The following is a 12,517-nucleotide window of genomic DNA, read 5'->3' on the forward strand; positions in this document are numbered from 1 at the left end:
AATTGATGTTTAGGTCTAGTTTCAATAGGTAGATTAATTTATAAATGGTTAAGTCGAGATTCGAGAGATGAGATTTAATACCGGTAGATTAATTCTGTGATTGTAATACGTAGCGAAAGCCCTTTACGATCTGGTTAATTGATGCATTGATGATTGACTATTATTGATTTTTGATATTGCATGATAATTTCTTATTGAATTGTTTTAACGCTTTACAATTATGGTTTGTAAAAGTATAGCAATATTGAATTGATGAATCGAGAAGATGTTAATTTGATATTAAAGGTTGTTTTCAATAGGAACTTAGATCTAGTAAATTGCGAGAGGCTGTTAGATCTATGTTGATTAATAAATTGCGAGAGCCTGTTAATCATGTTATTTATGCAATGTCAATGATTGATTATTATGTTTTACCCTGGAGTATTATTTATTGGTGAACCTATGCCCTAGATCCTTTTATATTATTTTCTCCTTATTCTTAATCTCCGTAGTTTAGTTTATTATTCAAATATAAATATTGGTTACTTCATAATCTAGATTATATTAGTTAATTAGGAATAGAAAGACTTGTTTCCCTGTGGAGTTCGACCCTACTTCCCTATCTACTTTAGTTAGAGGACTTAGGTATTTACTATTGATTAGGGGATACAACTTAACCCTGTCAAAATTTGGCGCCGTTGCCGGGGAAACGGTTTTATTTTTATTTCTGATTATTTTTGTAGTCTAGGTTATTTTCTTTTTGTCTCAGAGAACATTATTTCTTTGAGGCAAATCTCATATTTGCTTCTAGTTTTTTGTTTATGCCCAGGTGTTCCAGATCAGGGTACATCCCATTCGATCCTGAGATCGAACGTTCCTTCTATAGACAGAAAAATCTCTACAAGCAAATCCTGGCGGATTCTGGTGATAATAATAATAATCACCGCGATCCTTCGACTGGTTCTAGCAATTCAGAGGTATCATCAGACGCAAAATCAGAGATGGCGGTTCCAAAGAAGCTTAGTGATTACTCACAACCAAAGCTTACAGATTTTCCGCATCTCACCCCAACTCCGGCTCTTGATGGGGTTCAATTTGAAATTAAACCTCAATTTATAACGATGATAGAGAGGAAGCAATTCAGTGGAGCTAAGGGTGAAGACCCGAATCTTCACATTGCCGACTATTGTCAATATTGTAATACCATCAGGCAAGCCGGGATCACTCAAGACCAAATCAGGGAGATTCTCTTTCCCTTCTCTTTAACTGGAAAAGCTAAATTGTGGTTTAATGGCTTAAATAGAACTGCACTTGGTATAACTGACTGGGAAACTCTAGTTTTGAATTTCTATAATAAGTATTATCCTGCAGAGAGAACAGCCGTACTACGGAGTGCGATTCAGAACTTTGCCCAAGAAGCCGAAGAATCTTTATATGAGGGTTGGGAGAGGTTCAAGGACCTACAAAGAGAATGCCCCCACCATAATTTAGCGCAATGGCAGTTAATCCAAGCCTTTTATATTGGCATTGGAAATTCTTCTAGAATAATTTTAGATTCTGCGGCTAGTCGGAGATTTATGAACCTTAATGTTGATGATGCAGGTCAGGTTATTGAAGATATGGCAATACATAATTCGCAATATGGGAATCCTAGAGGATTTGCTAACAAGGGGAAACATAGTGTTGACTCTGTATCCTTTTTGCAAGCTCAACTGACCTCTATCTGCCAAAAATTAGATAATCTTAGCACTGCCAATGTAGCTAATGTTTCTGTAATTAATAATAATTATAATGAGGCTTTCTGTGAAAATTGTGGTATTATAGGTCATTGGGAACAAGATTGCAGGAGTTCCGTGGAGCAAGTTAATGCCTTTCAAGCTTATAGGCATAACAACCCATACTACAACACCTACAATCCTGGATATCGGAATCATCCGTACCTTTCCTACCGGAGTACTAATGTTCAAAATCCACCACCACAAGAACCAAAGGCTCCACAGCAACAGCAACAGAAATATTATCATCCCAATGCTGGCCAGAAGAACCAACCACAACAAACCTCCTCATCTTCTGACCCTTCTCTGGTGGAAATTAGAGCAATGTTGGTTAATATGCAAAAGCACATGGAGAGTAGAGATGCGACAATTGATCAAATTCTAGCACATAATAAAATTGTAGATAATCAAATTGCGCAACTTTCCGCTACTCTACAAGCCCGCCAACAGGGAGCTCTACCGGCACAGCCGACCAGGCCTACGGATCAAGCATATGAAATTACTCTAAGGAGTGGTTCAAACTATGAAGGGCCCCCTATGCCCAGAGTTGATGAACCTGTTTTATTAAATAATGCTAATATTGATTCCGTTAAACCTGACAATGTAGTTAATATCCCTGCAGGGCTAAAGCATAGTACTAACATATCTGATTCTACATTGCAGGGTACGACTCCAGAGAAGGAGGCTACTCAGGACAAGAGCAACAATGCTCAAAAGCCAATTATCAAGCTTCCATTCCCTAATCGTCACTTGAAGACAAATTTGGATAAGCAGTTTGGTAAGTTCCTGGAGATGGTAAAAGATTTGAAGGTAATAGTTCCCTTCACTGAATTAATCACACAAATTCCTTCATATGCAAAATTTATGAAAGAAATATTGACAAGGAAAAGGTCTATTAGTGAGGTAGAGATAGTAGCTTTCACTGCAGAGTGTAGTGTCGTACTTCAAAATAAGTCTCCACCTAAATTAAAAGATCTGGGTAGTTTTTCTATCCCTTGTCATATAGGCAATCTAATGATTGATAATGCATTGTGTGATTTGGGTGCTAGCGTTAGCGTCATGCCATTATCTGTGTGTTCCAAGTTAAATATGGGTAAATTAAAGCTACCAATATAGCTCTACAAATGGCCGACCGTTCTTTCAAATACCCCTTAGGTGTTTTAGAGGATGTCCCTGTTAGAGTAGGTAAATTTTATATATCTGTTGATTTTGTTGTTCTTGATTTGGATGAGGATGTGCAAACCCAAATTATTTTGGGTAGACCGTTCCTTAACACTGCAGGAGCAATCATAGATGTGAGAAGTGGTAAGTTAACACTTTCAGTAGGGGATGATAAAGTTATTTTTAATCTTAATAATGCCCTTAAAAGCTCCATGACTGAGGAGAAATGTTTCAATGTTAATGTGGTTGAGAATTATTCTAACAAGCCCCAAGCTCTTGAAAAAGATCCCTTAGAGGCTATATCTTGTATTGCATCCATTTCAGATGAGATAGACAAATGGCAGAAGGAAGTCGATGCAATAGAAAGAGAACTTTACACTGTTGGTCTTGGTTTCGAGGATGAAAAGGTGGAACCGATCAAGCAAGTTGTGCGATTTGAGCCTACGGTAAGTGTTCCGCCAGATCGAGTTGCAAGTGTTGAATGCAATTACAATTTGAAGCAACCCTCGATCAAAGAAGGATCTTTAGTGCGTAGCATTTAAAATCTCCCAGTCCAAGTCAAGGAGGATCCACCAGATAAGGTGAATTGGCGTCCCACATAGGGATGTCAATGGGGCGGGGCGGGGCGGATGTTGGCCTTCCCATCCCCATCCCCACCTAATATTTTCATCCCCATCCCCATCCCCATCCTCGCGACGGGTTCAATTTTCATCCCCATCCCCGCCCCACCGGGTACAACTCCAAAACCATCCCCGCCCCACCCCCACTTGGATATCCATCCCCACCTAATCCCCACCAAAGACCCGCCTAATCCTCACCCAAGATCCACCTAATATCCGTATCTCAAATACACAATCTTACATAATTAATACGAATTATTGTAACACCCCAATAATTCTCTCTTAAAAACCTGTGAGAAACCTGTATATAACCTGAACAATTTCAAGAGAATTACTGGCGTGCTACCGCCACGTGTTCAAACGTTAAGGCTTTATCAGAAAATAGCAGTGGAAAAACTAAATCAGTTATAAATAAGTTTCAAAACCAACGAATGAAACCAAATTAAGTCATACAACTTGGAACCATTAAGGCCCTTATTCAAAACCCAATAAAAGTAGTAAGTGATTAAATTCAGTGTTCAAATAAATTCAAACCCAAAAGAAATAGTGTCGAATAAAATCAAATTAAAATAAATTCAAACTTGCAAAAGAAATAAAATGCAAACAACCAACTCTCTACTCAAGATCCCACAACCCTGATGAATGCTGCATGTGTAAGAACCTGTGGTAATTCTGCTCCCCAACATTACAAGTGTAAAAATTGGATCGTCACAGGGTCATTGAAAGGCGAAGGCCATGACCAAAGAAAGACACACAAAGCACGCAATCAGCAAAGCTGAGTACATACAAGCTGCAAAATAAATTAAGAAATCCATAACATGCTACTAATAATCAATCATCATGCATCATTAAATTATTGACTCAACACACGACTCAACTATTTATAATACTAAGATTCCATTAATTAATAATAGGTAAATCATTATTTTTATTCACTGGATTACGCAATAGACAAGGTTGTCCAACCCATGCTCCATTTGGAACATCAATAAAAGAAAAACCCCATGCCTCCTTTCGGAAACATCAATAAACATCCAACGACCACGGGCGCGACTCCGTGACCGTAGTTAGTATGAGATCTCACCTAACTCCTAGTTTTGAAAAATATTTGAAATAAGAGACTCGTTGTAGACACCCATTTGTGTCTCCCCAAAACCAAATCCGGTGATGAGTGCCTTTCACGTCGAATCATAATCGAATGAAACAAAAGTGTGGAAAGGTCTAGTGTTGCGGAAAGTTTTATTTCTTTTCTCTTCTCCTTGTTTTTGAAAACTTTATTTTAAGAAAACAGCCGATCCAGTTTGGTTGGTCCATGATATGGGTCCAATAGTGGTGTAGTTGGATGGGGCTTGCAAAGACCTTTCCAACGATATATTATAAGCTCAATTCCGATGAATATTGAGGAAGTTATGGCCAATTTACTAAACTGGGTCCGGTTTGAGCTTTATGTACGGCCCAATGATCTAGGGGAGGGCCTAATATGATTTATCATTCCTAGTGCAATTAGGAATGGTTTTAGTCTTCTAGAACATTCTAGAAGGTTCTCATCATTTCTAATTCAATTAGGACTCTTCAGAGTTTTAATCAAGATCAAATAACATTTTCGATGGAATTATATTATTTTATCTTCCAGTACGGGAAATTTATCAGATTTTCAAAAACGCGTTGAAAAACAGTTTGGCGTCCAACCCCAGGCCTTGGCGCCTGGAACCAGGCTTGGCGCCAGACGCTAACCATTGGCGCCTGGCGCTAGCCACTGGTGCTGGCGCCAACTAGCCAGGGCTGGCGCCAAGGTTGTTTTTCGATCTTCAGACTCTGTTTTGTTAAATTATCTTTTTTAGATGATTTTCTCTATAAATATCGTATCAAAAACTCCGTTTTCATTCATGAATTCTCATCAACAATTAGTTTTAATTAGCATTCACCAATTCTCTTCATTCATCAAGCTTTCATTCATTCTTTAGCATTCTTTTCTTTTCTAAACTTTGGCTTTTTCATACAAAATTCCGTATTCGCAAGATCTTAATACACCTAGCCATATTCGAAGTTGCCTTCGCCCTAGACGTGAAAGGTTTTAATTTCTGAGGGTTTGGTCCCAAATCTCTCTTTCAATTATTTAATTTAATTGCTTTGATTATTATTTTCCTTGAAGTTACTAATGCGTGTATTTTGTTATTAGAAAGAGGTACGAGACATCCAAGTAAGTACTTTAATGGTTTAAATTGATTTTATGATGTAGATATCATGCTTAGATTGTTATTTTGATTCCTAGTATCATGTCTAGGGTAACTTTAATATCAAGTATGATTAAAAGTACGATGCTTCCTATATTCTTTCTAATATTAATTCATGTTAGTATCATGTTAGGGCTAAAGCTTTGATTTTTATTGTTTAGTGACATGCTAGTGTTTGTTATTAATCTTGTTAGTATCATGCCTAGGATCTTACTTTTATTATGCTTTAACATGAATATTGTTATAATTATGATTATTAATATATATGATTGCTATGATTATGATATTCATTATTGTCATGATTATTTATAATTATTATTCATGATTATTATTTATTATGTTGCTTGATACATTATTTTATTTGTTATTGCTTGATCACCTTTTATTGCATGTTTAAAGGGAATTGGTATTTGCAATCACGCTTAATAAGATAATTAATAATCTTGTTAGGGTTAATTGTGATTATAATTCAAGTGATAGCCAATAATAGTTTATTTGTGCATTAAATTCAACCAACATAGATTAAACAGGTTTAGGGTTAATCCTATTGATTGCATGTTAATCAGAAAGCGCACATGAATACGAGCAGAATAAAGTAGAGGCCTATTATTAGGGCAAGTTCAATCTCTCTTAGGTTGGATTTGTACCATCATCCCCGAACCCTTATTTGGTTCATGACCTTATGGAGTTGACGATCTCTTGGATCGTTAAGGGGTGTAACCTTCATCCTGTGAACGGTTTACAAGTTCCTTAAAAACTTGTTGGCGACTCTTTTGCTCTATCTTCTTCCCTTTTGGACGCCACCGTACTTTAGTGTATGATCACAGTGGGGTTCAAGCTAGTAGGATTTTAAAGGCTTGAAACTATTCTCTACAGTTTTTGGCGACTCCACTGGGGAGGATTTCTATTTTAATTCCTGAATTTGTTTCGGCAATGATTTAGAATGAGTGGATGAGACTCGAAAAGTTCTAAGTATTTCATGTGCGTAATTTTGATTAACATTATTGTCATATGCATAAAAAAGGTTCTCATTGGAAAGACCATCCGTAATGAGTCAAAAACATAGGATTTTACACGTAAGAAATTTGAGAAATGTCTTTCACAACTAGGACTGAAATAACACCGTGCGAAACTGGATGATTTTATTGAGCACAGAAAGCTGCTGAGGCATGTGGGAAGTAGCGTCAGGGGCCAGAGCTTGGCGCCATACTTTTAGCCGTAGCGCCAGACGCCAGTATTGGCGCCAGGCGCTACAGTTAAAAGTTGGCGCCAGTCTCTTTTTGCTGGCGCCAATTTCCCCCAATACCGAGCCAGAAATATGCGTTCTAATTTCGACCGGTTTTTCGTATTGTTTGCTCGATCCTACTTCCTGATTGAATTTTTTCTCACTTTTCTGAAACCCATATGTGTTCTACATATGGAAATAACCCTCTGGGAATTCATGCTCTATCTACCCGATTGAACGCTCCTGGCAACAAAGGGTACATCTGAGATGTTGAATTCACCAAACCATGGAAGTGAGTTTTTTCCTAAAAACTCGCGGTGTCCCATCCACACGCGTTAACCCTTCACGGTTAGGCTTCTACGCGGTGCATCCGGACAATTAACCATGGACCCTATTGACTAAACCATATCCCGAACTTTAGAGAACTAGAGCCATGGTTAGGTTGCGAACTCATTGCATCATATTGTGCCTACTTGACTAATTGTGCTTTATTTGTTGTGCATATATATTCCGTGTTCCTCTTAACCGTTCGTTGATTTGTGTTGAGACTAAAATTAATGACTTAAAGAACTTTGCCTAATTAATTAATTAATTAATTAATTTGAGTCAATAAAGTTTTTTTTAATCGAAATTGACCTAGTACGACTTTAGGCATACCCCAGTTGACTAATAATACCGAAAACAGTCCCGGACGGAATCTCCAATATTGGCGCCAAAGTCTGAGCTGTAGCGCCACATTGTAGTGTGTAGCGCCAGACATTTTCTAAATTGTCTGGCGCCAACCACCATAATGCGACGCCACTCCTGTCGTTTGGCCGATAGTTCGGATTATTTGTCGAGTCATCACCTAGGGTCTAATTAACCAGTTTGCTAATTAATTCGGTTAATTTCCGCTGTCAACAACACCTTATCGAGTCATTAATCGAGTCTTGGTCACATAGTCTAGCCACATGGTCATGATACGAGTCTTAACGCACCATTTACACTCACTAGTCTTAGCACACACTTTGAGTACACATCACCATGACCATGTCTTAGGTTCATGCATGAGTCGGTCTTTCCGTCATTTGAGTTGAGGGTACATTCTATTCCTAATTCTTCATATCCCTCCATCATTCTTCTTCACATTCTATTCCATCTTTCTTCACTTCCTCCTTCCATTGCATGTCGAATAGAGTTTGAGTCAAATAATTAACAATCAGTACCCCCAAATTCCTTTTCCACAGTACTTGGTCGAGGAGAGAAGGGCGATTAATCAAGGACAACCTCTTTATTCAAGTCTCGCTTTTTGATAAACCGATTCGTCAAAAGAGGAAGGCTAAGAAGATAATGGCAACTGAAGAAGAAGTCAATGAGCTTAGGAACCAATTGGTTACCATGACTGAAACACTGAAGCTACTCCCCCTCAAGGTTGATGATCCCGTGAAGCAACAACAAATGAACCTCATGCAAGAAAGCTTGAGCAAGCTATCTAGTGACTACAAATTTCAGGGCATGAGTTCACAAGGGGTCTCGCTGGACAAGGAACTTCTTCCGCATAAGTTCAACACCGCTGACATCCCTAAATTCAAGGCAACAGATAACCCTTACTTCCATCTAAGAGCTTTTGAAACTATAATGAGCATTAAGGGTATCGATAAGAAGGTTTTCCCCTCTCTGTTCCCACTATCTCTTGAAACCGTTTGCCAACAATGGTTCTTCTCCCTTGACAAGGAGAAAACCTCTACCTGGGAATCGATGGTGAACGCTTTCGTTGATAGGTACAAGTGCAATATCCAAGTTGAAACCGACCATAGACAACTTGAGATGCTAAGACAAAAAGAGAATGAAGGCTTTACTTCTTTCTTTAATAAATGGAGGGAAACTTCCGCCAAGATGATTGAGGTCCCCACTGAAAAAGAATCCGTGAGGATGTTTATCAAGAATCTCCAAGAAAAGTATTCAAAGCACTTAAAATATCAACACAACTTGAATACTTTCAAGGCCGTCTATGACATAGGTATCGAGATCGAAGATGACCTCGCAAAGCAAAAAGCTACTAACAATAGCAACCACGGTGGCTGGAAAGGAAAGAAGAGCGACAATCCTTCTTCTTCCGAAAACGCCCACTCTAGTAATAATGTTAGTACCTTTGACCATAATGGTGTCTTAGCCATAGATAATCAAGGATATAAAAGGAAACCCAGGCGAGAGTTCACACCCATTGGAATGACCTACGATGCTGCTTTCGATCGTCTCTATGATCGAGGATTAATCAAACCTATTGGCCCTACCGAGGATCCAACACCAGAAAATCGATCTTCGAGATGGAATCCAAATTCCTATTGCAAGTACCATCGAGGAAACGGTCATACCACTGATGAATGCTACAGGTTTCAAAACCTCATTCAAGATCTCATAGAGGCAAATAAGATTCCATCGCCTCTAGCTAGCGAGAAGACTGGATGATGTCGGAGCAAACAACACAAGACAAGAGGCGAGCTTCAACGACAAGATTTCGTGACCTTTTTTTTCTATTTCTTTTTTATCCCTTCCCCAATAAGTCTAGCATAGGCACCTTTTTTATTCTCTTTAGATTTATTTTATAGGATCATTATATATATTTTTTTTCTTTCTTTTAATAAAAATGAGCATTTATTTCCTTGCATATGATCATTTCATTACATTGCATTAAAAAAAAAAAAAAAAAAAAAAACCATGTGGAATTAAGCACGAGGTATACCAATGATTTGAGGCACCCCTTGTAGCCACATCATATCTCATTTCACCCTTCAATTATACATCCTTTCTTCATAAACCACTTTGAGCCTCGTCTAACGATAGACCTTTCTTTTTTCAACCTACATCTACCTAACCATGGGATGGTATGGTGTGAACTTGTGCAATTCTAAAAAAAAGCTTGAGTGATTTCAAAAGATCAAAATAAATAGCAAAAATAAGCAAAAGCAAAAAAATAAATAAAAGTGTACAAAAGGGCAAGTGTTCCAATGTCTTTGATATGAAAGTATCTTAGATAAGAACACGTCTCAGATTGCGTTTCTTATCGAGTGCTCGGTACCGTGCCTGAGAAACATGAATGCCAAGTGAGTGAAAGACCACATGATCGAGATTGCTCACACTTATAAACATAAAATAGATGCTAAAACAAAAGAAAGAGCTAAAAAAAGAGTAGAAACTCAAGTATAAAAATACAAAGATTCAAAAGCAAGGTTGCACACCTTGGGGGCTTATCTAGGGTCTTAAGCCTTTATCCCCTTCTTCTATAAACCTTTAGCCTAACCACGTTACAACCCTTAAAAAGACCTTTTTGAGGTATACACACTTGTGCGAGGTTCGACTAGAGCTACGTTCGGCCTGATTCCTAACGGATACGTAGGCAACCTCACATCGAGGTGCGGCCGTAATAAACATGCATTCATATTCACATTCACACACTTACACCATAATCATATCAAGGAATTCCCTATGCTCATCCCTTTTCATTTAGAGCTAGACTTGGGGGCTTGATCCCTATATTATTAGCTTACCTAGCCTAAGAGTCACCATTATTTGGCTCTTCTAACAATATGTTTTTCCACACACTTAGCTCTTGTGGCCTAGATTTAGTGTCACTATCACACACTGCACAGATACATGACCAAATATACTTCCCTTAGGAACCCTTTGTCATGAAATCTTAATACAACGCTGAAGCATGCTTCGTCAAAATCACTCATCACTCATAATTGTCAATGCATCACGAAGTATGAAGTGCTTAGCCTCCGTGCCTAAGTTACCCAAATACTTTCATCATGGAGTCAACAGTTGAGATAGCCTAGGATGAATTAATCCTTGAATCTTGAGAGATAGTATCAAACAACATTTGACTAAGCTCATTCAACATGCATCTTCAAACTTTTGATTTTCTTTTTCACGTCTTTCTTTTTCGGGAGAAAGTCGGTACCCTCCACAAAATTGACGGAAAATTTTTGCTTTTGAAATTTTTTGCTTTTTTGCATTTTTCGAATCGCACCATCACATTACAATGCACACACGAGTCATGTACACATTGAGTCATGTCGTGCCATATCACTTTGATTTGAGTCTAACACATGTGTCATTACACTTCGAGTCGAGTCAACCTCGAGTCAGTCAAACATATCGAGTCCAGTTTATGCCTTGAGTCGTGTCAAGTCGATAAGTCAAACAATGTTAAGCCTTAGGTCAACCCTAAGATAATTAAAAAAAGATTGGCAAAGTTCTATAGTAAAAAATAAATACAGGTGCAGCAGAATAGGGAAGACCCTACTCCAATTCTTGGCGCCAGAGATATCTCAGCAACGACAGAGCTCGAAGCCTCTCAGAAAGGTGATTTCGACTTCATACAGCAATTTCGGGTTCCTTGGTACGCCAGTTAGTCCCTATAAGCAATTTGACATGATTAGTAGTCGGCTTGATTACAATTGCAATAAGTGATTGACCTGACGAAAGATCGTCTCACTTAGCTTAAGCGCCTAAGTATTGGCTCATTACAAGCACCAAAGCATCAGTTCAAAAGCAAGCACTTAAACGACAATATTTCCAAATATGGATTGTCGCGCATTCTTATTAAACGACAAAGTTTTCCAAAAATTGGATTGTCATCCCCAACTGACAATATTTCCAAAAACGGATTGTCGTGCATCTTCTTCAACGACAATTTTTCCAAGATTGGATTGTCATCTCTAGCAAAGTTTCCAAGCGTGGATTGTCGTGCTCCTTCTTTGTTGGCAAGTTTTTCCAAGTTCGGATTGTCATACATTCATCGGCTCGTTGGCAAGTTTTCCGAGATTGGATTGTCATCTCTGGCAAAGTTTCCCAAAGGATTGTCGTAGGTCTCTACTTATCATAAATTTCGGCAAAAGTTCCTCAACGTGGATTGTCTTCAGCAAGTGGCAAATTTTCCCGAAGTGGATTGTCGGTCGACTCTTTTTTGCAAATGTTCCAAGACGCGGATTGTCAATTGTGACAATATTTTCCTAAAAGGATTGTCGCATAGCGTTGGAAAATTTCCAAGGTGGATTGCTTTCAAGAGTTATATTCCAAGATGTGGATTGTCGATCGTAGCAAAGTTCTTATGAAAGATTGTTACGAAGCATTGGCAACTTTTCCAAAAATTGGATTTTGGCAAATTTTCCGAGGTACGGATTGTCGCTTCATCGTGACAACATTTCCAAGGATGGATTGTTACGTGGCATTGACAACTTTCCCTAAATCGGATTGTCATACATCATACAAGAGTTGTGTTGGCAACTATTCCCAAAGAAAAGAGGATTGTCATCACAGCAAAAGCACCGACATACTGGTTCACAAGCAGCAAAGCGCCGACGTACTGGCATAGCAAATATTAAAAAGCAGTGATCTTTTCGAAGACTATCACAGCGGGAAAAAGAAGCTCTTTGTTCAGAACGTCAAAGCAGCAAGGTGGCATTCCCTAGCTTGCGGAAAGTTGTCACAAACAACTGAAGGTAATTTCGGGCGAAGTTGTCTTCGGTCATATTCCCT

At 38.5% G+C, this 12,517-nt stretch overlaps 1 non-coding gene across 1 annotated transcript; it reads right to left on the reverse strand.

The window, feature by feature from the left end:
- Positions 1-1,361: 1,361 nt before the first annotated feature.
- Positions 1,362-1,468, reverse strand: LOC145626082 (small nucleolar RNA R71). The gene has a single exon (XR_014110950.1). It is a non-coding gene; the product is annotated as a small nucleolar RNA R71 (small nucleolar RNA).
- Between the last annotated feature and the right edge of the window lie 11,049 nt (positions 1,469-12,517).

This window comes from Chenopodium album, chromosome 3 (genome assembly GCF_948465745.1).
Source record: "Chenopodium album chromosome 3, dcCheAlbu1.1, whole genome shotgun sequence".
Classification (NCBI taxonomy): Eukaryota; Viridiplantae; Streptophyta; class Magnoliopsida; order Caryophyllales; family Amaranthaceae; genus Chenopodium; species Chenopodium album.